Here is a 27,079-nt window from a genome sequence, read left to right on the forward strand (position 1 = left end):
CTGCCAGGAAGTTTCACTTCAGTCTGTAAGTAGGCTGTTTAGGTTTTTATGTTGGTGACGCCATGTAGCTCTCTACATGAAAATCACTGACTGTGCTGTGTGCAGTCTGTAGCTGGTTTGCATTGTTGGAATTTGCTATTGTAGTGTTGGGCAGTTGGCTGTTAACAGTGCGTAGTGTTGCGCAGTTGGAGATGAGCCGCCAGCAGTGGGGAGAGAGATGGCGGAGTTTTGAGAGGGGATAGATTATCCGTGTCCATCACAGACAGTAAATTGGTAAGACAGGATATCATGAACTGATATATGACTTTTGAACACCATTAAGGTAAATACAGTGTTTGTTCTCTATCAAAATCTTTCATTTGCTAACTGTGCCTATCAGTAGTTAGTGCCTTCAGTAGTTTGAATCTTTTATTTAGCTGGCAGTAGTGGCGCTCGCTGTATTGTAGTAGTTCGAGTAACGAAGATTTTTGTGAGGTAAGTGATTTGTGAAACGTATAGGTTAATGTTAGTCAGGGCCATTCTTTTGTAGGGATTATTGAAAGTCAGATTGCGTTGCGCTAAAACATATTGTGTGTAAGTTTAAGCACAGTCATTTATAATTTTTTTAAGGGGACGTTTCATAAGTCTTATAGCCCATACTGAATATTTAAACGAGGATGACACCGAGGATAGTGTCCCCGTAAAAGAAAAGACGCACTGAATTATTTCATAGTTTTCTGTCCCGCGAAAAATTGCATTATTGGACGAAATCTTAAACGTAATGAATACAATAATTAGTAACAGTCCAGGCAAGCTGTCACTGTCGATGCAAGCAATTTACACTTATAGCTGCTCTGTAGGAGACGAAGAAGAAAACTGTTCTAAGACAGGCGTTGCCTCGCCTTATTCATTACTCGGCATAGGCCACAAAGAACTGTCAATGAAGCACTAAAAAGTCTGAAAGTCTACTGAAATGTGTCGATGGCATGCCAGTTTACAGAACCAGATTCGAGAGTAGATGAAAGCTGAACGAGCTGTCAGAATCGCCCTTCCCGGCGCGGAACAAAACGAAAGCGCCGCCTCCGGCGCGCCGGTCTCGGAGAAGGAACACACGGCAGCGCCGCCTGCGCCAACAAAATCACTTGCGAGCACCTGTCGGGAGCAGCTAGCCAGCCGATCGTACGCTCCCCGCAGGATAAAGCGAAAGCGGAAATTTCAAACGAACTGGAGTCGATCGCAAAAGAAATCGGCGGACGCGAATCACAAACGGGTGCGATATTTTAGTAAAGGGAGCCGGCGTCACTTGTTATCGCGGCTCCATTACGGTATACGCTTCTCTTTTCTCTGGTTAGCTTTTGTTTGCGCGTCTGGTAAACGTTGGTGGAGTTATTTTTAATATCTGCCCCGCGTGTCTCGTTCCCGCCGCGGACGTGGCGCCCGGGTTTTTTAATTTTAATTTCGAGAGTCTCCGGGCGGACACTGCGTGGTTAAGTGTGAAGCGGACTCCACTGTGGGAGGCAGGGTTCTCTCCTCTCTGCATGCGTCCACACTTAAATGAAACTCACCGTCGCTCTTCTATGTCGAGCGCAATAAAAAAAATAATAAAAATAACGAAACCTTTCCCTCACAGCAGTGAAAATTCTTTGCGTCACTGTCTGGCACTGTGGAGTCAGAAGTGTCATATCGGTAGACTGAGGAATGGCCCCTTGTTCTAACTTCTGCACACAGCACCACTAGCTGTTCAACGTTCGTAACTTATGCATCGGTATTTCAGGCACCTACCTGCATCTACAGCTACATCTATACTTTGCAAACCACCGTGAGGTGCATGGCACAGGATACGCCCATTGTTTCTTCCTGTTCCTTTCACGTATGGAGGGTGGGAAGAACGATTATTTAAACGCCTCTGTGCGTGCAGTAATTATTCTAATCTTATCCTCATAATCCCTGTGCGAGCAATACGTAGGAGGTTTAGTATATCCCTAGAGGAATCATTTAAAGTCGATTCTTGAATTTTTTTAACAGATTTTCTCGGGATATTTTACGTCTGTCTTCAAGAGTCTGCCATTTCAATTCATTCAGTATCTCTTTGACACTCTCCCATGGATTAAAGAAACCTGTGACAATTCGTGCTGCCCTTCTCTGTATACGGTCAATATCCCCTGTTAGTCCTATCTGGTACGGATCCACACGTTTGAGCGATATTCTACACGTGTGTGAGGCTCAGTGTGCGGCTAACTCACGCGATTCAAATTGCATACAGCACGAGCAATTTCTTAAATTAGTTAGCGCAACTGACCATTAGTTGCTTCACAACTTATCAGATAATGTTGAACTGATGCTCTATTTAAAATCACGTATTATTTGATTTATTTCGCTCACCGGTCATCAGAATCTGCAGATATACATAGTCGTGATTGGCGTGACAAAGAGACGCCTCCAGTTTGGAATTATTATGCTGGGAGTTCAATAGAAACTGCCTTACTCGAGTGAAAGTTGGTTACGTGTGCATGGCTACCACTTGTGCGCAAAACTACGCGAGTTCACAATAATCCGCTACTCAGCCAGCAGCAGCACCCCCGTCCACGAACCTCTCTGTTCTCTGTGGGTATGGAGAGAGTTGTCGGTGAAGAGAAACTGTGACGCGGCGTGGCGCGGCCGCGGTAGCCGAGATAACGGTACAGGCAGAGGCGGGGGGAACACGTTTCCCTCCGCCTGTGTCAGCTCAGCACTGCGCTGTTGTTTGCTGCCTGTTACCTGAGTGACAGGCCGGCGTTCGGAGGCGTTAACGCGGCGACCGCCCGCCCGATGTCGATGCCGCCGAACGACAGACGTCAAACCCTAGCATTCCCTGTCGCGCACTGTATTCTCTCCGGTGGAACGAAGAAACGCCGCGCATGGTACTGTAGCACACGGGGGCGATTTACACCAGTATGCTCCTTACATTATTTGTTTTATTCGTGAGCGACACAGAGTCGCAGGAAAGTGAGTTCCTGTTAGCAGGAAGAATTTTTGAGTCATTGGTCTGCTGACTGCTGTCGGTGTTCAAAATACTTTTCTCTCTCCGCCTACTCTGCGAATAACCTCCTCATGCCTTACTGTATCAGTTCATCCGATTTTCAACTTTTTTCTGTAGCAACGCGTCACAAAAGCTTCGATTTTCTTCTTTTCGGTTTTACCGCCGTCCATGGCGTACAATCCTATGCTCCAACCGTACATTCTCAGAAAGTAAAGTTCTGTATTTGATAACAGTAGATTTCTCTTCTCCATGAATGCCCTCCTTGCTTGTCTGCTTTTTGTGTCCTTAATTCGTTCGTCGTTATTTCGTTTCCAAGGTAGCAAAATTCCTTAACCTCGCCTGCTTCGTGGTCACCATTTGAGATATTAAGTGTTCAGCTACTCTCACTTCGGGTACTTCTCACTACTTCCTTCTTTCTCCGGTTTACTCTCAATCCGCTTTCGTTGCTCTTTTCTAGGTATTGTAATTCTTTTTCACCATCATTAAGGATGTAAATATCATCAGTGAATCTCATTAGTAACATTCTTTCGCCCTGAATTTTTATTCCACTCTTGACCTTTCTTTTAATTTCGTTGCTGATTCTTCGACGGTAGACTGAGTAGTAGGAGTGAAAGTCTGCATCTCTGTCTTAAACCCTTCTTCATCTGAACACTTTCTTCTTGGTCTTCCAGCCTTGCTGTTACCTCTTCGTTCACTGGACAACGTGATTTCTCTCCAACTGATTGCAGCAAAACATGAAGTTCATAATTTTGTATGTATGTGATGATAACTGGTAATGAATAATGAATATCTGGTTACTCGCATGTACATTGGTGACAGTTCTATTGTTACACTTACGTCTAAGGCCATTGGTTTCAGAATGGACGTGATAGTTCGAAACTAGTCATCACGAAGTAATGACTATTATCGCAGTTGTGATGGTTCTTAATGAAAAATAAACATACATACGTATGTTCCAGATCGGCCCTTGTAAATGAAACTGGTTTTACCTTTTATTACTGAAGTGCTTGCAGTTGGCATAGAAGTTATAAGAATACTCTAAACAACATACACGCATTGGACCAGTTAGTCAAAATCAAATGGCTCTGAGCACTATGGGATTTAACATCTGAGTTCATCAGTCCCCTAGAACTTGGAACGACTTAAACCTAAATAACCTAATGACACCACACACATCCATGCCCGAGGCAGGATTCCAACCAGCCACCTTGGCGGTCGCGTGGGTCCAGACTGTAGCGCCTAGAAGCGCTCTGCCACATCGGTCGGCGCAAGTTACTTGTGAGCAGCTTGTGTTAAGTTGTGGAGGTGCGGCATTAGTGTAACATTTTGCTACATTGCGATTCGTGACACAGAAACAATGACAAAGCAACTATTCAAGACATTCTCCGGAATGCTTTGAGGAACACAAAAGTGTGTGCGTGCAGCAGACCCTGTCATCGAACAAAAACAGGGTGACGTGTACGCCTGCCCAAACTTGACGGAAATGCAAAATGCGGACCATTTTTTTCCTTCTGAAATTAATCATTACAGAGAACCAGACTTGATATTATCAGCATTTACTTACCACAGTTGGACAGCATACCAACAACGGACTCTTTTACGACAGTTTTGCATGGAGGCACTGGTGACGATAGCCTTCGGCTGGACACAGAATGAAGCTGCATCTCCATTTCCTGAGGAAATTTGGAGATCCTCTTTCTCGCCAAATGGCGACAATCATCAACGCTAGAGGCGACGTTTGCGTAATGTTTCCTGGGGATTAATGTTTAGCGTGGTGTGATTATTTTGCTTTCTAATCGGTTTCCATGACATGACATGGCACCGTCAGACCTCGTTGTTGACAATGTTTCGGACACACACACACACACACACACACACACACACACACACACACACACCTACCTCCTGGTTGCTCGTGGCGGTAACCACATTTCGCCAGGCCATAACTAGCAGCAGTTAGCGCCACGGATTTAGCGGTGTTGCGTAAGCAAGTAGCGGCGACGCCTACAGCGACGCCGATGGCAGGGAGGCTAAATCGGCAGCGTCGCGGCTCTGACGTCAGGCGTGTCTGCGTCGGTTATTCCGGGAGACTTCCCCCCCCCCTCCCCTCCCCCCACCAAGCCTCCGGGCGGCGTGGCGGCCCCGCAGCTAAGTTGGCGTTGGCCAGCGCTGCCCGCCAAGTCCCGCACCTCCTGTGTTGTGTCTGCGGCGGCGGAGCTGGTGTTGGTGGTGGCAATGCCCTCAACGGACCCACCGGCCGCTGCAGACGCAGAGGGACTCCGCCGTGCAGGCAACCTGTTCGTGCGGTACCATGGACTGGTCTTCTTCAGACGAACAGGTGACGACGCACCTTCTCAGAAGCGACCCTTTATGTATTTTCTTCAACCAGATTTCGTATTACAGAGATTCTAACATTTGAATCTTTTCTAAAACTTGCTGTACGTATTGTGGTTGCTACTTTGCAGCCGGTTTCTAGGAGTGGTCAGAGGATTAGGTGTTTGAGTGTACACGATGCTTCTAAGTTTTCGTGAAGGGTAGGCGAGATAAGACCTACAGCTGCGACTGTATCACTAGTTTCATAGTGTTACTTAGCTTGTGGAAGGTGTTAGATAAAATTCCGAACTTTTGCGCCGTCAAGAAAAATGTAGCGCACGGAACATCAAACCAGTTTTGTTACTGGATTGAACAGTTTCTAGCACAGACAACATAGCATACTATTCTTAATGGATATAAATCTTAAGACACAGAAATGACTTCGAGCACACCTCAAGGAAGTGTATAGGACCATTACTGATAACGATATCTACAAATGACCGAGTGAATAAAGTCGGAAGCACTATGAGCTGTGCCGACCGTTGTAGCCGAGCGTTACTATGCTCGTTTGTCCGGAACCGCGCTGCTGCTACGGTCGCAGGTTCGAATTTTGTCTCGGACATGGATGTGTCCTTAGGTTAGTTAGGTTTAAGTAGTTCTAAGTCTAGGGGGCTGATGACCTCAGATCTCAGATGTTAAGCCCCAAACTGCTTGGAGCCATTTGAACCATGAGCTGTTTACGGATAATTTTGGTGTTGCATACAGGTAAATGGCAACTGCAGCGAAATACAGGAAGACTAGCAGGGAAATGATGCCTGGTACAGGGGTTAGAAGTTGAGCATCAGCAGAAACAAATGTAAAGTTCTGTCTATAAGTTAAGACTCGTTACTTCATAATGATCCGATTGATGATGATCACTTGAAGCAGTCACCTCCATTACATATCTGGAACTATTTGAAGTGTAACGACGTGATAAAACAAGAATGGCAGATGACAGCCAGAGATTCTTAGGAAGATTGCTTACGAAATGTAGTTCACCCTCGGATGTAGCTTATACGACTTTGGTTCTACCAATGCTTTAATACTGCTTGTCAGTCTTGGATCCGCACCAGAAAGGATTGACACTGAAAACAGAAAAGAATGAAAGAAGAGCAGCGCTTGTCGTTACAGGTCGTTCAGAAATCACGGAATGGTCATGGAGATGCACACTGAAATCCAGTGGCAGGTGTTGTGTGCATGGTGTGGTATACCGTTAGAATTTCGAGAATGGAGACGAATCTCGTATTCACAGAAGTCGTGGATGCCCTGTAGAATAGACGGCGAACACTTACAGCTTCAGTTGCTGTTAATAACAGCAATTATTCACGTTTCATATGTAACACGTCAGGGGAAATCTGTCAGCCACTGAACGTAGTAAGTGCAGTAAAGTCAAAGTTTATGTCAACAAATGACGGGGCGAAGAATATTCCTGTAATGTAAGGCATGAAGCACCAGCTGCTTCACTTGGAGCGAAAACACGATTCGGCCGATATCTCCATGCCGTCTAGGAGGATAAGGTTTTTCCATATTCTAGTTAGTCATGTTTATTGATATCACAAATGCAGCTGCGTAATGTTCTAGGTGTTACTTACAATGAATACACTGTGATGGCATCCCGTGTTGTCATTTAATAATTGTTACTACCCACTATCCTTGCGACGTTATGGCGCTTCCGACCGAGATGGACACCACCAGAAACGCCTGCCACATGGAGCAGGTAGCAGGCTGTTTAAATGTTTTCTCGCGAGGTTACCTCACTGGCGACGTAACGTCACCTTGCCTCCTTCACTGAAACAGATTTAACCAACGTATCCAACGTCCCTGGTATGGATGAAGGGCCTGTTTTTTCTGTGAAAGTGAGTACTAGGGACTGGGCATGAGAGAGCAACATTGTCGTTCTAGAATGATCCTCGCTTCAGTGTCACATGTTAGCATAACGTCTCCGTTATAAGAGAGGTGGCAAAATTGTTAACTCAGTGTGCTCGTAATTGTGAGAGCGTGGAATGACCGTCTACCAACTCCGTTTCAACTGTTTAGTGATTCATGTTAGCAAAGGTCCTGCTAATTTCAGACTGGCTACTTCGAAAAAGCAGTGGCCAAGTCCTTCATCCGTCCTACTCCAGCTGAGCTACTGTTTTTTCTCAAAGACGGAAATTTGGCTGAAGTCGCAACTTCCGACAAGAGAGGCGAAACACTGTCAATGGACGTCTGATTCAGTTTATCTGGCGAACCTATGCCCCACGGTTCATATTTCGAAGGGTAAGAATAAACCCAGAGTAAATGAATGTCCTCCAGGTGCATCCCACTGGACAAAAAATGATGTTTTTCTTTATGAGAATATATTATCGTGAATTTATGAAAGATCGTCTGGTCTCGTTACTTCTAGGTAGTTACTAGGTGCACACCAAACCTATTCAACCCTTCGGCTTTTTAAGAAGATAGTGCGTAGTTTTTCTGTGTGGTCCTCCTCTTGTACACAGCGCCGCTGGACTTTAAAAGTCGGTTTCGTTTGCCGACTTTCGGTACTGGCTCTGAATTACTGACGGAGATGTGTTATGAGGAGGTCAGATGGTGAAATTCTTGGGAAAAGACTATGTAAAAGCATCCGAAAAGCATTGTCAATCAATTAATTTCGAAACAAGCAATTTTTCCGCTTTAAATATGTTCAGGGATATTAACTTAATGCCGACCGGGGTGGCCGTGCAGTTCTAGGCGCTTCAGTCTGGAACCGCGCGACCGCTATGGTCGCAGGTTAGAATCCTGCCTCGGGCATGGATGTGTGTGATGTCCTTAGGTTAGTTAGGTTTAAGTAGTTCTAAGTTATAGGGGACTGATGACCTCATAAGTTAAGTTCCATAGTACCCAGAGCCATTTCAACCATTTTTATTAACTTCATGCCGTACCCACAACCAATGAAAGCGTTTCTTCCTGCAGTAGGATTATGTCCACTGACAACCTGACATTCATACATGTTTTGATACCTAGAACTATCTACTTCTGAATCAGTTACTGTACCTGGCAAGCCAAAAACTTGTTAGACCTAGCAAACAATGGGACACACTGTGTCGAAGTCTGAGGTAAGGGAACCTGGTCCGGAATCGACGATATCGTATGTTATATCCGAAAATCGTCATGATACCTCTGACATTGAAACGCTAGTATTGCTAAGATTATAGGGTAGGCAACTTCCATATGTGTTAATATGGACGAAACCAAGAAGAAAAAGGTCCAATAAATATGGACTCCAAAACGCATACCTTAATTGCTATTAGTAGATGTGCTTCACAGTGTCGAAGATGAACAGGTGCTCATATGTCTAAGGGATGCATTTTACACTACTAGACACTTTTTTCTATGAAAGTTGCCTTATTTAACATCTGCAGCGGCAACGTGCATTCGACTGTTAGAGGTAACAGAACGATTTTCGCTTTCAAGCCATTCGTTTCTGGACCAGGATTCTTACGCCAAATTGATACGCTTACTCTTCCTCATCATGCCTGAGAGATTTTAACATCAACACGGAATCAGCTTGTATATAATTTTGTGACTGGGTAAGCCTAAAGATCGAAGACATCGGAAAAGTGAATGATACTTACCGAGACATCTCAAGAAAGACCGCTTTTCCCCCTGTTTTTAGAACTCGTTTCATATAGTAGCAAGTGTTTGTTGTAGCTGTATCACGACCACCGCAGCGAAGTGAAGTGCTGTAAAATCTGTCGGCTGGTCTTGCTTACCGTACCCTACCCTACCCCCATTCACGGCGCCTCCCCTACAGCGACCTGTGCCAAGAATTCCACGTTTGAGCTGCTCTGGCGCGCTGCCACACTGCCTCCTGCCTTGGCGCCGTTCTCCAGATTACCAGGCGCCGCCTGAAAGCTGAATGTTAACGGTACCCCGAACTCCACACATTAGTATTTGTGTCTAAAATTATACGAAATAATACAAAACACAAAAATAAAATTCGCGTTACGGAGGATTTGTGAGTTGAGGCGTACAAGTGCACGATTGTTTACCGACCTTACGGCACGTCTCTTTGTGACATGTTTCATTAGGATCGGTGCAGGAACTTACCAAACTGCCCATCCACTGCCATTTAGATGATCTAAGCAGATAAAAACTGTTACGGCGCAAGGACACAGTTAAAGGTCGAAATCAGTCGCTTTTAAATACTCTTTGACAATACAGGGAGCGAAAGGCTATTTACAATTTGTACAGAAACCAGATGGCAGTTATAAGAGTCGAGGGACATGAAAGGGAAGCAGCGGTTGGGAAGGAAGTGAGACAGGGTTGTAGCCTCTCTCCGATGTTATTCAATCTGTATATTGACCAAGCAGTAAAGGAATCAAAAGAAATTCGGAGTAGGTATTAAAAACAATGGAGAAGGAATGAAAACTTTGAGGTTCGCCGATGACATTGTAATTCTGTCAGAGACATCAAAGGACTTCGAAGAGCACTTGAACGGAATGGACAGTGTCTTGAATGGAGGATGTAAGATGAACATCAACAAACGCAAAACGAGGACAATGGAATGTAGTCGAATTAAGTCGGGTGATGCTGAGGGAATTAGTGTAGTAAAGGAGTTTTGCTATTTGGGGAGCAACATAACTGATGATGGTCAAAGTAGAGAGGATATAAAATGCAGACTGGCAATCGCAAGGAAAGCTTTTCTGAAAAAGAGAAATTTGTTAACATCGAGTATAGATTTAATTGTCAGGAAGTCGTTTCTGAAAGTATTTGTATGGAGTATAGCCATGTATGGAAGTGAAACATGGACGATAAATAGTTTGGACAAGAAGAGAATAGAAGCTTTCGAAATGTGGTGCTACAGAAGAATGTTGAAGATTAGTTGGGTAGATCACGTAACTAATGAGGAGGTATTGAATAGGATTGAGGAGAAGAGAAGTTTGTGGCACAACTTGACTAGAAGAAGTGATCGGTTGATGGACATGTCCTGAGGCATCAAGGGATCACAAATTTAGCATTGGAGGGCAGGGTGGAGGGTAAAAATCGTAGAGGGAGACAAAGAGATGAAAACACTAAGCAGATTCAGAAAGATGTAGGTTGCAGTAGGTATTGGGAGATGAAGGAGCTTGCACAGGATAGATTAGCATGCAGAGCTGCATCAAACCAGTCTCTGGACTGAAGACAACAACAACAACAACAACAACAAGACCAAAAATTCAACAGTCATACATTCTAGTGCTGTTAATTCCTTTGTCAGCTTCCGTACAATATATGAAACTCATTTGTAGCATACACATCTATAGTGTCTCCAAGCATGTCAAAAATCTGTTCTTAATTTCGGTTAGGGCTGGAGCTCTGCTTTTGTTTGGAATATGCGAAATTTCAACGTCCACAAAAGTTTTCTGCTTGAGATTTGGCATGCACAATGCTTTACGCAGTGGAAGTGATAAAGTGGAAGCTGACGAAAGACGGCTCCAACTGGTACACAGGTGGTGGGAGCTGTAAAATACCACCCGCTATCGACCGCACAACAGCTATGAATAACATACGGTGCCAACTTCATCATGCCAAGCCAGAAGCTTTCGTGACAATCACACAATTGCTACTGTGTCTCACGTTCCATAAAGATAGTCAAGTATGACATTTGGTCAACTCTTTTCCCACCGGAACTGGATTACTCTCAATGCATTAATCTGTTGAAACACTTCTGTACTAGAAGACTAATACCATCTACACCCACAGACTGGTATTAACAATCAATATTTAAAATTGCTGTTTCAATTCTTGGAAGCGACAACGCCGTCTTAGTTATTACTTTAGATTGTGTTCAATAGATATCAGATTTACCTCACAACAGACCATTTCATGGCAAATATTGAAGCCCGACCAAAGAAACCAGATGTACTACAGAAAGACTTTATCGTTGTTTCCACAACTACTTTCAGCAGCTTGAATCAGAGAAGAAACTACACACCCAGACCTAGTTGATTTTGCAAACGCTTTCACTAACAAGTTGTAAATAACGATGTAATCGGGCGGTGTCTTTTGTCAGTGTTCCAAGTATGCTAATTTCTAACTAATGGCATTTAGGTCATAATTAATCTGCTAAGAGACCTTCGAAGCATGTCTCTTTACTTCGAAGGCAATACAGTAATGAATGTAATTAAGATATGCATACATTATTCTAGTAACTCTTTTTCAAACAACTCAGTTGGTAGAAACTAGAAGAAAGTCCTTTACGTTACTAATACAGAGACCTGTAGTTAAGGAGAAGAAAGGTAAACCCGTCCTCTCATCCATGAAACACATAGTAACCCATGAAAGTAAAAAAGGAAAGTAGTGCCACTTAGGGGGTGTTCGACGTTGACATGGTAATATGTTGCATTGTTGCTGCAGTAGACATGAAATTTGGAAGACTGCTTTCAGTTTCTGTTCCATCTCCACAAATATTTATAAAGTAAGCCTCCCAAAAAGAAAATTTTTATCGATGGTGCAAACTTGAGTGATTTAGGAAAAATTCTAAATTCGAATGAACGGACAAGAATCTGAATCCAGATACACGTGATTTTTGTTCGGTACGATCATTCGTAACCTCACCGTCGTCTTGAGTTACTGCGGAGAACCGGTATACACGCGGAGATGTAGAAGTAGTTTCTATATTGTAGTTCTGGCTGGTAGCCAACTAAGCCCTCAGCCTTGTAAGGGAGTGCTTCCATTACCACAGCAACTGAGAGAGAGCCTGCTAAAAATTAGTGCGGTGCTAATCCATATTTTCGCCATGTAAAAGGGACGTTAAGGGTCAGACAGTTAATTTGGCATAGTGGTGTTCTGGCGGCGGATATTCCAATTTGGAAGGAGCAACAACTCATCTCATAATGTGAAGGCCGAACGGCGGCCCGCCCTGAGAGGTGCATAAAGTTTTACGGTTACTAAGCCGGAAGGCAGGGCAGCGCATGGCGCCTCCTCCTTGCACAGGTCTGCGGCGGGCGTTATCCGCTCGCGACGCGGCGTCGGCGATTGGGGCGGCCAGCGTGAAACGACGTGCCGGCGGGGGTTCTACAGCCCATTCTGGGCGCCGAGCAGGGGCCGGGGGTGAAATTGTAACGACACGCCGACGCTGCGAAGGAAAGACTCCCGCGAAATGGGTTCCGTCCCAGTCGGCGGAGCATATTCCACCGGAGGCGCAGCGCGCCCGAATCGTCTCACTTGTTGCTCCGGGCGGCGCAGCACCTAATCTCAATAACGTAAAGGGGACGCAGATCGCAGTGCTCCTCAAAAGAGCATACCCACCTCACGCTGCTACGTCTTGTTAAGGATAAAGGAAGCGACGATCCAAGTCACCATTGCCGGAAAGGAGAAAACGACATGCTGTGCACCTCTACTTGGGAAGATAAAACCGGTGCAAAATATTTCTGAAAAATCGTACTCTTGCCACAGAGATTTACTGCTTTTAAATGTTTTTTGAAGCTTCACAATTTCATGCAAATGCTGTGTTACTTTGTTAAATTCTGTAAAACAACAGACAACCTTCAGGAACTAGAAACGACGATAATTACGAGACGTGGGTTCAGTCACAATCTTTCGTGTCAAATCAAGGGCTTACAAATTATAGAAATTCCTGATTTATGCTGTGTCTGACTCTGTCTTGTGCATAAATAAGGTACTTTCCTGCATTCCACAATTCTGGTGCAGTTACACGTTGACAGAGATACAAATTAGCATAACTCCAACGTGCCGGGAACGGTGGAACAGCAACTCATTTTAGATTGTGATGCAAAAAGAGACGGCCAGAGTTGCAAGTAGCCGGCCGCTGTGGCCGAGCGGTTCTAGGCGATTCAGTCCGGAACCGCGCGACTGCTACGGTCGCAGGTTCGAATCCTGCCTCGGGCATGGATGTGGTCGGTTGGTTGTTTTTGGGGAAGGAGACCAGACAGCGGCGAGGTCATCGGTCTCATCGGATTAGGAAAGGACGGGGAAGGAAGTTGGCCGTGCCCTTCGAAAGAAACCATCCCGGCATTTGCCTGGAGCGATTTAGGGAAATCACTGAAAACTTAAATCAGGATGGCCGGACGCGGGACTGAACCGTCGTCCTCCCGGATGCGGCATGGAAGTGTATGATGTCCTTAGGTTAGTTAGGTTTAAATAGTCCTAAGTTCTAGGCGACTGATGACCTCAGAAGTTAAGTCGCATAGTGCTCAGAGCCATATTTCCTATTCCATCTGTCAGATTTATATTTCCTACCTTTTACAATACTCAACCCAAGGCTTTTCTCTTACCATTCCTTATTCAGTGTTCAAATCTACGCAGCAGCACCATCCGCACGTAATGTTCAGCAATTTTTTCCCCGCCCATTATCCACCTTGCAACTTATTTTGCGACTGCTGCTTTGTCCACGGCGTTAAACACCAGATTTCATTGCTACAATAGAAGTAAATGGGAGCTGAACTGTTTCACCGTCTCACTTCAGGCGCATCCCCCGTTAGTATCTCAAAACAAATGCGCTGTTATGGAGCAGGTGTGGCTGCGAACTGAGGCTACGCTATGTTTGTAATAGTGAAGGCAGCGACGGAAAGGAAATCCCAAGAAAGATAAAAAAGACAGAGGGAGAGGGAGAGAGAGAGAGAGAGAGAGAGAGAGAGAGAGAAAGAGAGGGAATTCTGTAGAGTTCCTGGAGGTGCACATGCACGTCCTTCGGAGTTCTCAGACGAGACTGCATGACGACACAGCTGTTTACTGCAACGACTGAGACAGGAAAGAGGAAAGACACAGTTCATGGTCTTGCAGTTCTCAGTGTGTACAGTGTACCCGTCTCTCTCTCTCTCTCTCTCTCTCTCTCTCTCTCTCTCTCTCTCACACACACACACACACACACACACACACACACACTATTTTTCCTCCTATAGCACAGAAGCACGAAGTAATATTGTGCACCCGGCGCCACAGAGCTACGAGCATTGGTAGACATCTCAGCAGAGATCGTCGACCCCCGTGGCAAGACGTTCTCGCACGGATCCTCAGACTACGTCGTGTCTTTCAATACGACGAGCGTCAGGTGGGCGTTCCCGGAAGCGCTCGCTTACACCCGCCCACGTCGCGGGTGTAGGCAAGCGTTATCGTCTGGGCGTGACGTGAATACGCCAGCCGTCAGTTGCCGCCACTCTCTGCCGCAGGGCACTGGTGTGTTACTGCTGTGTCCGGAGTTGCCCGCTGGTGCAGCGTGGTACGTTGTAAAACCGTGATTATGTGACCACCAGCTCGCGGATTTCTCACGTGGCATCCCGAAAGCCACGGAAGAAGGCAGATAAGTAGATGGCAGTGTCTCGATATCCGAAAAGCATTTGACTCAGTGCCACACTTACGCTTGTTATCAAAATTACGATAGTGTGGGGTACCATGCGGTATTTGTGAATGGATTGATGATATTTTGGTAGAGAGAACTCAGCATGTTATCTTCATGGGGAGTCATCCACAGACGTAGAAGTAACTTCGCGTGACTTCTAGGAAAGCGTGTCGCGACCCTTGTCGTTCATAACACGAGACATTTCGAAACTGATGCATTTCTGTTTAATGAAGTACTGTCTGAAAAAAAAGCTGTGGAAATATTCAGTCAAAGCTTGATAAGATTTCTATGTGGTGCTAAGACTGGCAACTTGGTTTAAATGCTCTGATATGTATAAATGTACTCTTTACAAAACCAGAAAACTGTATGGATGCTAATTGGATCGATGACACAGACTGAGCCGTAGGTAAAACAAATGGCAAACCGTTCTATTATTAGAATATTAGGCTAATGCAATGTCTACAAAGGAGATTGCTTACAAATCACTAGTGAGACCCACCCTAGAATATTACTGTAGTCCCATTCCCATAGGCCTAACGGGGGATACTGAACGTGTACTAAGGACGCACAGGTTTCTTCGACCATGGAAGAGTGTCACGGATACGTATGAAGATGGACGCGTTCTATCCGGAGAAAGCCTGCTGACGAAGCTTCGAAAATCAGCTTTACATAATGAATCCAAAAATATACTATAAGCAGTGTATACCGCTCTCGTAGGGACCGTGACGACTAGATTAACTGCATCGTGACCAGAAGCATTCAGCCTATCATTCTTCCCGCACTCCACACGTGAATGGAACAGGAAGAAGCTGTAACAAGTGATAAAATGGGGAGTACCCTCTTTCATGCCATTCAGTGTAGTCTGCAGGAAGTAGGTGTACATGCAGCTGAAAAATCTCTCGATCAAAAAATTACAACTGACGTACGTGTTTTCAGATATGCAGTGCCTTATTCCATCTACTACATGACATATGAAGATGATGCGCCATGCGTTTTTTTCTCTCTTCACGTTTTGACCTCAATTTTAATGTGAGTCACCTACCAATAAGGAAAATGGACATCGGACATTCAGTCACTTTTATCTCGACCACACCAAGTGTGTCGCATTTCTACCTTCCAGTCGGTGGTGTACATTGAACTCACACAAACCTTCAATGACAGAGTGAGATGCATGCATTTTGCTTGCGTTCCCATTTGTCTGCTGTGAACTCTAGAACTTGAAAGAGACGTTACACTCTTGCCGCACGGGGTAGCCGGGCTGTCTTAGGCGCCTTGTCACGGTTCAAGCGGCTCCCCCCGTCGGAGGTTCGAGTCCTCCCTCAGGCGTGTGTGTGTGTGTGTGTGTGTGTGTGTGTGTGTGTGTGTGTGTGTGTGTGTGTGTGTTCGTTTTGTCCTTAGCACAAGTTAGTTTAGGTTAGATTAAGTAGTATGTACGCTTAGGGGCCAATGACCTCGTCAGTTTCGTCCCATAATGCTGACCACAAATTTGCAAATTACGTTACACTGAGATCGAACTTTCACACCTCGAGAAATGAGAAGAAAAGATTTGTTTTACTTGATAAAAACTTTCTGTTACCACAATTGCAAAAGTACTTATTTTCTATAATCGGTTTCGACAGAATTTGCTGTCTCTTCTGGTTTTCACAAAACTTTGCTACAAAACGTGCTCATTCTGTGCTGGAACCTCATTCCAAGTTGTCTTATTAGATTGAAAATGTAGCACTTTAGCAACGGTTTGTCAAAAGTTGTAAACGTTATTTCAGAGCTGATATACCTTTGGACAGCGTGCTACATTCTATCAATTCGTGAGACAACTTGGTATCGGTTTCGACTAATGAACGCGTTCTGTGACAGCAAAGCCTGTCGAAACCGGTTATAAAAAAATAAGTATTTATGTGATGTTGGCTACAGAAAGTTTTTTTTGCGTTAGCCTGAGTGCCATTATGGGAGAGTAAAAGCCAGTTTTGAGTTACGCTTTTAGAAAAGTAATGTTTGTTTGAGTGTTACGCTGTGATGCGTTATTGAACAGGTCGTGAAAAGAGGAGACTACTGACTTAAAAATTTAAGGTGGTATTTAAAAAGAAAGACACGGTGTTGATCGTAACTTCATAATGAACTACATTACAAGAAAGGCAGCTGTATTGGTTAATGCCATCGTGGTAGCTGCTGGTGTTTCTGAACAAAAAGTCTTGTGCGGTCAGAATAATGGGACACACTGAACAATGGTCATAGCGACCTGTAGGCGTAACATACAGAGTATTTTAGTTCAATGGGGAGAAAAATTAAACAAAAAATGGCTCTGAGCACTATAGGACTTAACTTCTGAGGTCATCAGTCCCCTAGAACTTACAACTACTTAAACGTAACTAACCCTAAGGACATCACACACATCCCTGGCCGAGGCAGGATTCGAACCTGCGACCGCAGCGGTAGCGCGGTTCCATACTGAAGCGCCTAGAACCGCTCGGCCACACAGGCCGGCAAAAATTAAACATTTTCCTTAGTTCTGGACGAATGTTTCTGAAACAGAACGGACCGATCAGCAGAACAACAGAGAGATTAGGTGCAGATAGTTCCTTTCCGCTCCAGAATTTACCCACAGGATTCGCCTTATGAACTACGATCCACATCGTGGGACTACGTTGTGCACTAGGATGTAGGAGCAGACTTATTTTAGAACCCAGATTCACTGTCGGCAGTGCGGACGGCGTACAGGATGCAACGGTGGAGCGTAGCTGCACTGGTGAAAGGCGGATTGGTAGCGAGGGAGGGATGGCGGGAGGAGGGAGGGATCGGAGGTAAATCCCGGCGGTTATTCTTAGAAACGCGGGAACGAAGCCGGCCAGTTCCGTTGAGCGTCGCGCTGAGGTCGGCAGTACAGTCGTCGCCGAAAACATCGAGCACCCGGCGCGACGGCGGCGCTCAGCGGGAGACGTGCTGTCTGCCTGGACTCACTCGTCTGCGCTCGCCCATTCAGCGTCCTCCGCCAGCGCAGCCATTGCCGCCCGAATGGTTCTTCCGCCTGGAGGCCCGCCCGCCGCCTTTATAACGTCGACACTCTGGTACCGCGCGCCGCACTATTCCTGGCTCCGCGTAAACACGACCAGCGCCGGTGCCGCTGCACTCGACGACCAGTCCCACAGCGAGTTAAAGTCTCACCGTGACAGGCATAACGATCACGCCGACGAATCAACCAGACTACCCCGTATGCGGAAGTGGAAGGGACTTTCTCCAAAATTGCTCGTAGTTTCAGCAAAAGTTTTACAAAACCCGGCCGGACTGGCCGAGCGGTTCTAGGCGCTTCAGTCTGGAACCGAGCGACCGCTACGGTCGCAGTTTCGAATCCTGCATTTGGCATGGATGTGTGTAATGTCCTTAGGTTAGTTGGGTTTTAGGCATCGAGGGATCACAAATTTGGCATTGGAGGGCAGCCTGGAGGGTAAAAATTGTAACGGGAGACCAAGAGATGAATACACTAATCAGATTCAGAGGGATGTAGGTTGCAGTAGGTACTGGGAGATGATGAAACTTGCACAGGAAAGGGTAGCATGGAGAGCTCCATCAAACCAGTCTCAGGACTGAAGACCACAACAACAACAACAACAGCAACAAAAACAAGTAATTTTAAGGTCTAGGGGACTGATGACCTCAGAAGTGAAGTCCCATAGTGCTCAGAGCCATTGGAACCATTTTTTGTTTTACAAAAATGTACGTTTTCAACTGGCCACACGAAATGTAAATTAGGTAATCAACTGCTTACTTTGAAGATGAGTTCACTTTCCTACAGGCGCTTGATTTTTCCGAGTAGATCCATTGCACTTGATTTTTCGTGTACATCTACGCCAAACTAACACGTAAGTGCTTGGCAGAGGGTTCATTGAACCACATTCAAAAATCTGTATTTTTCTAATCTCGAACAATGTGTGAAAAAAACGAACATCTACGTCTTTCCGTGCGAGCTCTGATTTCCATCATTTTATTATGATGATCGTTTCTTACTGTGTAGGTTGACGTCAGCTAAATATTTTCGCAATCCGACGAGAAAGAAAAATGTGTGTGAAATCTTATGAGACTTAACTGCTAAGGTCATCAGTCCCTAAGCTTACACACTACTTAACCTAAATTATCCTAAGGACAAACACACACACACCCATACCCCAGGAAGGACTCGAACCTCCGCCGGGTCCAGCCGCACAGTCCATGACTGCGGTGCCTTAGACTGCTCGGCTAATCCCCCGCGGCCCGTCGAGAAAATTGGTGATTGAAATTTCCAAAGTAGAATCCGCCAAAACGAACAACGCCTTTGTTTTAATTATGTCCACTATAAACCCTATATCTTGTCCGAGACACTCTCTCCCCTACTTCGCGACAATACAAAACGTGCTGCTCTTCTTTGAACTCTCTCGATGTACTCCATTCGCTGTGGCCGAGCAGTTCTAGACGCTTCAGTCCGGAACCGCGCTGCTGCTACGGTCGCAGGTTCGAATCCTGCCTCGGGCATGGATGTGTGTGATATCCTCAGGTTAGTCTAGGGGACTGATGGCCTCAGATATTAAGTCCCATGGTGCTTAGAGCCATTTGAAACATTTAATGTACTCCATTAATTCTATCCGGTAAGAATCCCCGATCACTCAGCAGTACTCCAAAAGAGGACGGAAAGGCATAGTGTAGGCAGTATCTTTAACAAATCGGCCACGTTTACTAAGTGTTCTGCCAATGAAACGCTGTCTCTGGTTTGCCTTCCTCACAACATTTTCTGTATGTTCGTTCCCGTTTAAGTTGTTCGTATTTGTAATTCGTAGGTATCTAGTTGAATTTACGGCCTTAAGATTTGACTGATTTATCGTGCAAGCGAAGTTTGGCACAAATGTGGATGACCTCACACTTTTCATTGTTTAGGTTCAGCTGACAATTTTCGCACCATACAGGTATCTCTTCTAAATCGTTTTGCAATTTGTCTTGATATTCTGATGACTTTAGTAGACGATAATTTCCAAAAGGATTATAGGCGCTTCAAGAACGCTTACAGCGCTCAGAAATCGCTTCCAGCTCATCTAAACGACTTCCAGCGCACCGAGACGACTTTCAGCGCTTATGCAAACAGGCAGAATACGGCGTTGATGTCGGCAACGCCTATGTAAAACAACAACTGTCTGGCACAGTTGTCTGATCGGTTACTGTTGCTGCAATGGTAGGTTATCAACATTTAAGTGAGTTTGAATGTGGTGTTATATTCAAAATGGCTCTGAGCACTATGGGACTCAACATCTGTGGTCATCAGTCCCCTAGAACTTAGAACTACTTAAACCTAACTAACCTAAGGACATCACAACATGCATACTCGAGGCAGGATTGGAATCTGCGACCGTAGTGGTCGCGCGGTCCTAGACTGGAGAGCCTAGAACCGCTCGGCCACTGAAGCCGGCTTTCGTTTTAACGGCCACAGAAGATGCTTTTTATCTTTAGAGAGAATTTTTAACACTTTAAGAGAGTTCTACACGTCACGATGCCTTTATCATGCCACCAAGATTTTGTAGCTCCACATAATTTTCAGATCAAGATAAGTAGCCGAATGCTGTCGACGTCGAATGCAATGTATAGCGATTGCAAGATTGGTTATAAGGAAGGATGGAGGTGTAAAATGGGGAAAACAAGAAAAAAGGTGCACAATGTCTAGTTTCCCGGCATGCACGAGGAAGCAGTGCGCCACACTATAGGATCGAATCTGCACGGTAAATTAACTAAGAGTGATCTCGCAAACTGTCCATGCCGCCTGTGTGGCTGAACAGGTTTTCCACAGCTGCTGGTAAATTAGTACTGGTCGCCCATTTAAGTTTTTAAAACAAACAGAAAGAGATAGCGCTAAAGAAGGTGGACACAGAAAAGGGCTAAAGTACTATTACAAGGGGAAGAAAGTATACGAAATTCACAGTGATGGCGCAAACGACATGTAGGTGTATAGCTGACACTGACACAGCCTGGGAAAAACGTTGAAAGGTCAGATGCATACTCAGAACAAAATTGACTGGAGAAGAACGAGGGCTGCAACACTTGCCTAGTTCGAAAGCAGTGGGGTAGACGGGAGTGCTGCTTTGAAGTTCGCAAAGAAACGTTGAGTGGTTGCCAGAACTGAAGCTGTGAAAGGGGGTAGTGTGGCGTACTTTGATAGCGCTGTTTTATGTACTATGTACTAACGTGTCGCTGCTGCACTCGACAGATCTGACACTGACTACAAAGCCAAAACCGCCCATGAATTGTTTTAAACCAGTATATGACACAGACTTTGATTTCTACAATTTAACCCCTCACAAAGGTCACAAGTCCCTTCCACAAACGTCGGCCGGTATGGCTGAGCGGTTCTAGGCGCTACAGTCTGGAACCGCTCGCTCACTAAGGTCACAAGCTTGAATCCTGCCTCGGGCATGGATGTGTGTGATGCCCTTGGATTAGTTAGGTTTGAGTAGTTCTAAGGTCTAGGGGACTGATGACCTCAGGAGTTAAGTCCCATAGTGCTCAGAGCCATTTTGAACCTTCCGCAAGACTATGCGCCTGATTTCGCTAAGAGTCTTGGCGAACAGCAGCGCTTTAATCTGTCAGTGAGTTTTACAACATTGCACACACGGCTACAGACTGAAAGACGTGTCGTGGAAGGTATTTTGAGGTACCTCATCACTACATACGCAAGGTGCCAATGCACTTGTTGCTATTGATTTCGGAAGAAGTGGAAGACACTGAAGCGCTGTTTTTCATGTGTGATTCTCCCAAGTCAGGTCTATCTGCAACTTCCCTTGATCGTGTAACCTAATCTCACTAAAGACACAATGTATTAAAAAATTCACAATGAAATGTTACTCTTATTTCCTAGACTACTTCTTTTATATACAAGTGGTGATAGGTACTGGCGAAGCGTAGTTTGAACAACTTATTGGACGACTGCTCTTTTCAAATATCCGTCTGTAGAACAACATTCCTCACCCACCCGCTTTATGAAAAGCTTTAAGTCAGCGAGTCGATAGAGCTTCTCATTAAGGTCAAATTTGTGAAAAAATTGGTGAGAGTTTCTGAAATTTGTTCCTGAACTTAATTCATAATTATACACCGTAATTAAGAAATAAATTGGTTATCGATTGACTTAATGAATTCAAGAGTTTTTCCAGCAAACGATTTGTTGGCGATATCGTCTCTGTATTTTTTGCGGCTAACAGAAATAACAGAAATGGAAGTTAAATCAAATTTTAATATCTCCTTCAAGTACCTATCTGTTTCCTAATCTCAGTGAATAACGTTTTGCGAAATGTATTCTGCATATATGAGTATGAAAAATAAACATAATTGTTACCCTAAGAACACATTTCGTAATACGAAATGCCAGGCCGATGTATCTTACGGCTCTTTAAGTCGGGGCATAATCAAATCAAAAAAAGGTTTCTGCATCGCCTCGGTTCCGAGAGTTCCGGAACCTGTACAGAAAATTGGAATAGAGATCAACATAAATATCATTTCCGCCCTATATATTGCTCAGGAAAACCACACATTGCATGTTGTGCAAGCATTCAGCGAGACCTTCAGAGGGGGTGGTAGAGGCTGTTGTACTCACCAGTACCTTTAATACCCAGAAACACGTCCTCTTGCATTGATGCATGCCGGTATTCGTCGTGGCATACTATCCACAAGTTTTCAAAGCACTGTTGGTCTAAAATGTCCCACTCCTCAATGGCGTTTCAGTGTAGATGTCAGAGTGGTTGTGGGCCACGTCGTCCATAAACAGCCCTTTTCGATCCATCCCAGGCATGTTCATAGGGTCCATGTCTGAAGAACATGCTGGTCACTCTAGTAGAGCGATGTCGTAATCCTGAAGGAAGTCATTCACAAGATGTGCGGGCCGGGGGTGCGAATTGTCGTCCATGAAGACGAATGCCTCGCCAATGCGCTGCCGATTTTGGTTGCACTATCGGTCGGGGGATGACATTCACGTATTGTAAAGCCGATACGGCGCCTTTCATGACCACCAGCGGCGTACGTCGGCCCCACATGATGCCACCCCAAAACAACACTACACTCGCTGGACAGTGTGTCTAAGGAGTGCAGCCTGATCTGGTTGCCTCTAAACATGTCTCCGACGATTGTCTGGTTGAAGGCGTATGCAACACTTATAAGTGAAGAGAATGTGATGGCAATACAGAGCGGTCCATTTGCTTTGCTGTTGCACCCATCTGCACCGTGCTGCGTGGTGTAGTGGTTGCAAAGATGGACCTCGCCATGGACGTCGGGAGTGAACTTGCGCATCATGCAGCGTATTGCGCACAACATGAGTCCTAACACAACGTCCTGTGGCTGTAGGAAAAGCATTATTCAACATGGTGGCGTTGTTTTCAGGGTTCCTGCGAATCATAATCCGTAGGTAGCGGTTATCCACTGCAGTAGTAGCCCTCGGGCGCTCTGAGGGAGGCATGTTATCGACAGTTCCTGTCTCTCTGTATCTCCGCCATGTCCGAACAACATAGCTTTGGTTCACTCCGAGGCCTCCTGGACACTTTCCTTGTTGAGAGTCCTTCCTGGCACAAAAACAATGCGGACGCGATCGAACCGCGGTATTGACCGTCTAGACACGGTTGAACTACAGACACCACGAGCCGTGTATCTCCTTCGTAGTGGGATGACTGGAAGTGATCGGCTGTCGGACCTATTCCCTCTAATAGGCGCTGCTCATGCATGGTTGTTTACATCTTTGGGCGGATTCAATGACATCTTTGGACAGTCAAAGAGACTGTGTCTGTGATACAATATCAACGGTTTCAACGTCTATCTTCAGGCGTTCTGGGAACTGGGGTGATGCAAATTTTTTTTTTGTGTGTGTATTTCCTTTCACGAAAGAAGTCAAATTCATTTATGAAAGCAAATACGAGTCCTTGCACAAATACGCATGCGTAATGAAAAAGAAGTGCATCAGATCAATTCTGACTACAAGACATTTATGTTCGTACAACTTGAAAATTGATTTTCGTCCTAAAGCCAAGGAAACTTTAGCCTCTACTGAATCATCTCACACACACACACACACACACACACACACACACACACACACACACACACAGAGAGAGACAGACAGACAGAGACAGACCGACAGAGTACGTGAATTTGAAATAATATGTAGATTTTGTATAAAAATTAACCTAGTGCACCATATCGCGAGGTAAGAGAATTCAGTAGCAAAGAATCCACGGTTCCTCCTGGTTGCCAGAATACGATGTAGCCGTCAACACCAAAATAGGAGCAGACGATGAATTATTAGCCTGGAAATCTGGTCGACAAACTGAGAATGACAGACGTGCCAGCTTTGGTACCATCTGGGTGGCTACTATATTGAATAATCCTGTCGAGTTTCTCACTTTCTCTCTTCTATATCCTACATAGCTCCCTCTATCGTGCACACACACACACACACACACACACACACACACACACACACACACACACACACACACAGAGAGAGAGAGAGAGAGAGAGAGAGAGAGAGAGAGAGAGAGAGAGAGAGAGAGAGAGAGAGAGAGAGAGAGGGGGGGGGGGGCAAAGGAAGAGGAGTGACGCAACAGCAGGTCCGGACTAATCCAATACAGAATGTCTGGCCACGAGCGACTCGAACGCGTATGCGATGATTAAATTCGCCACAGAACGCGTCGATTATTAAATTGTGAGAGTTACCTCGTGACAGGCGTTCGCCCCAGCTTGGGCGTAGCGAAACGCCTGCTGGAAAGGAACCCAAACGTTGTGCAGACGGAATAGCGCGGTGTTTCACCGCCACATCAGTTGCTGCAGTTGTACTGTGCTGGGTTATTGTGAAAAGCATGTAACCCACCAAACAACGCCTTTGTTTCCTGAAAAAGTATGTATGGTTACGAAGCTATTAGATTTCCATTTTAAGCTAAACAGTGCGTTATCCGTTCTTACATCGATGTTTTGTATTTTTTAAGGTATGATGATATGGGTTTACTAGCGATCGGAATTTGAAGAGATATTGTTCTTTGCAGGTAAAACAGAAAAAAAAACAACAGAAAGAGCTTGATGAAATTATTCCGTAGAAAAGAAACCAATTCTGTTATGAAGTATTGGTAAACTTTTTACCGCTGTAACTGTTCCAAGATGGTGACGATATCCAGAACTTATTTTCTAATACTAAGTAAATTTTTAGTTATTTTCGTCAGAAGTAATCAAACGATGGATGGTAACACACCTGTGCGTATATTTTGTCGATACTGAGTTAGCCTAAGGTAGTGACTCCTAATTCACGTTGTTTCTTACGTCGTCACTGTAAACAAATGGCGGAGAGTATGTAAATTAAATAAGTTAGTGTAGTTGACATACAAATATATATTAAAAGACTATCAACGAATCTCGTGTAAGTACAGTAGTCGATCAAATAAAGGCGCATGAGAAGACTTCATGAGATGAAAAGAGATCCACAGAATTATTTCCAGTCACATTATAAGTAAAAACTATACGAGGAGTGCTACGACAAAATCTGCGACTCTTCTGGTGTAGTACGCCACGACTTCATCTCCTGCGCCAATATTTTCATCTCAGGGTAGCACCTACACCCAGCGTATCAATTATTTCTAGAATAAGTTCCAGAGGCTATCTTACCCTATATTTGTTGTCCTTTACGAATCCCTATAGTTAGAGGTCTGCGCGGATGCGGATATCCGCGGTATTTGTTACTTGGCGGATAAAACCGCGACCGGCGGGGATATCCGCGGGTCATCTGCGGATAATGAGCAAGGCATCTGCCCAGTACGTATGTTGCAAATGTTAGTTCAAAACTTCAAGTCTGTTTACATTCTTGGAATCTTGCAGGGCCCGGGTAGAGCGGATATCTGTTGTCCTCAGCCCCTGGCTACGACCGACGTAGCTGTACCGAAGAGACCTGCACCTAATCCGTTTCCGCGACCGTGTCTTGTGTGGCCTGTGAAGTGCTCTCTGGGTGGGAAACCTGCCCACTGTCTACCAGACAGGTGCCCGTTGCAATTTTCCGCTGCCTTCAGTTAGCGCTTTGTAGTGACCGAGTGACAACGTGCTTCGTAGCAAATATCAGTGAGAGTTCTTTCTTCAAATGAACACCATATCGCTGGATACAATTTCGTGTAAGGTGAAAAAAGGTGTTTTTACATTAGTGAAGGAAAAAAATTGAAATCGCCAATTTGGAAAAAATCGCATACATATTTGATGGCAACGAAAAGATAAAAGATAAAAGATATAGTGGCTTGTTTTGCATGTAAAAAAGTTTATTCCTACACTGGACACAAAAGTGGAACTTCAAATTTGCTAAAACATTCGTGTGAGGCTCGACAAAGTAGCATAATTACTTATTTAAATAACAAGAGAGACGTGAAAGTTCCTGAAGTTCCGCCAAATTTGAAGACAGCCGCGACTGAAAAACTTATCAATCTTGTCAGCAAAGACATTTTACCATTCGAAGTCGCGTGTGGATATGGGTGTCTCGATACGGCACAGTTTCTTATTGATGTGGGAGCCAAGTACGGTGCAGTGAGTGCTAAGGAACTGCTGCCTCATCCAACCACTCCTAATTTCTATAACCACTGATTTTGTTGTCACTCTTCGGAAGACGAATTATTTCTTCCAGACAACGTCAATTAATGCTGGCAGCTTAACTTTTTCACAGGTGCGCCAGCGTTTTGCAGTGAAGGCCTAATACTGTAAATATTTCCACCTGGAAAGGACGCGGATTGAACGCGTAAGCTATAATACAATCATCAGATGACATGAATGGCTTCAAAATTTGACACATCCTAGCAGTGAGTACAAAAAAGCTGTCGCTAAATGATGCAATGTGCTAGTAACAGTTTAAAACCATCGTCATTTTCAGCTGCCTTGGCACAATAACAGCGAAATATAATTGTTTCTATGCACGTAATTTCATCATTAATACTATTACATTGAATTTTATTTTTTTTAAACAGCGTTTCCAATTTCACGACATCCGAGCCGCTACTGTGTGTGCTCCGGAGCGCCAATGCTTTCCTGTTTGGAATGGTCTGCTTTAGAGTAGGTATAGAGCATTTCCTGTGATTAAAGAAGTCAAAAGTAGTTAAGTTGTCGCAGAAATGGCACCCTAACAGTAACTATGTCATTACATACCATACTTGTAAGTACTGCTGTCTATTACTATTAATTACTCATTCAAAACTTAAATATTTGTGGATGCTGATTAGGATCTTGCGGAAGCGGATTGCACTTTTCTTATCCGCGCAGACCTCTACCTATAGTACCATGGAAATCTTCCTTCGATATTTTAACACGTATCCTACCGCCCAGTCCGTTCTTTTGGTCAGTTTGTTCCATGTATTTCTTTCATCCACAGTTCTGCTGAGAACCTCCTCATTTCCAATTTTTAGTGCGGGACCTGGGCT

General features: G+C 44.8%; 1 protein-coding gene across 4 annotated transcripts in view; it reads right to left on the bottom strand.

Annotated features, from left to right (window-relative positions):
• LOC126273184 (semaphorin-1A) overlaps nt 1-27,079 on the bottom strand; it is a 1,534,221-nt gene that overhangs the window by 1,389,598 nt on the left and 117,544 nt on the right. The window lies entirely within an intron of this gene.

Source organism: Schistocerca gregaria, chromosome 5, assembly GCF_023897955.1.
Source record: "Schistocerca gregaria isolate iqSchGreg1 chromosome 5, iqSchGreg1.2, whole genome shotgun sequence".
Classification (NCBI taxonomy): Eukaryota; Metazoa; Arthropoda; class Insecta; order Orthoptera; family Acrididae; genus Schistocerca; species Schistocerca gregaria.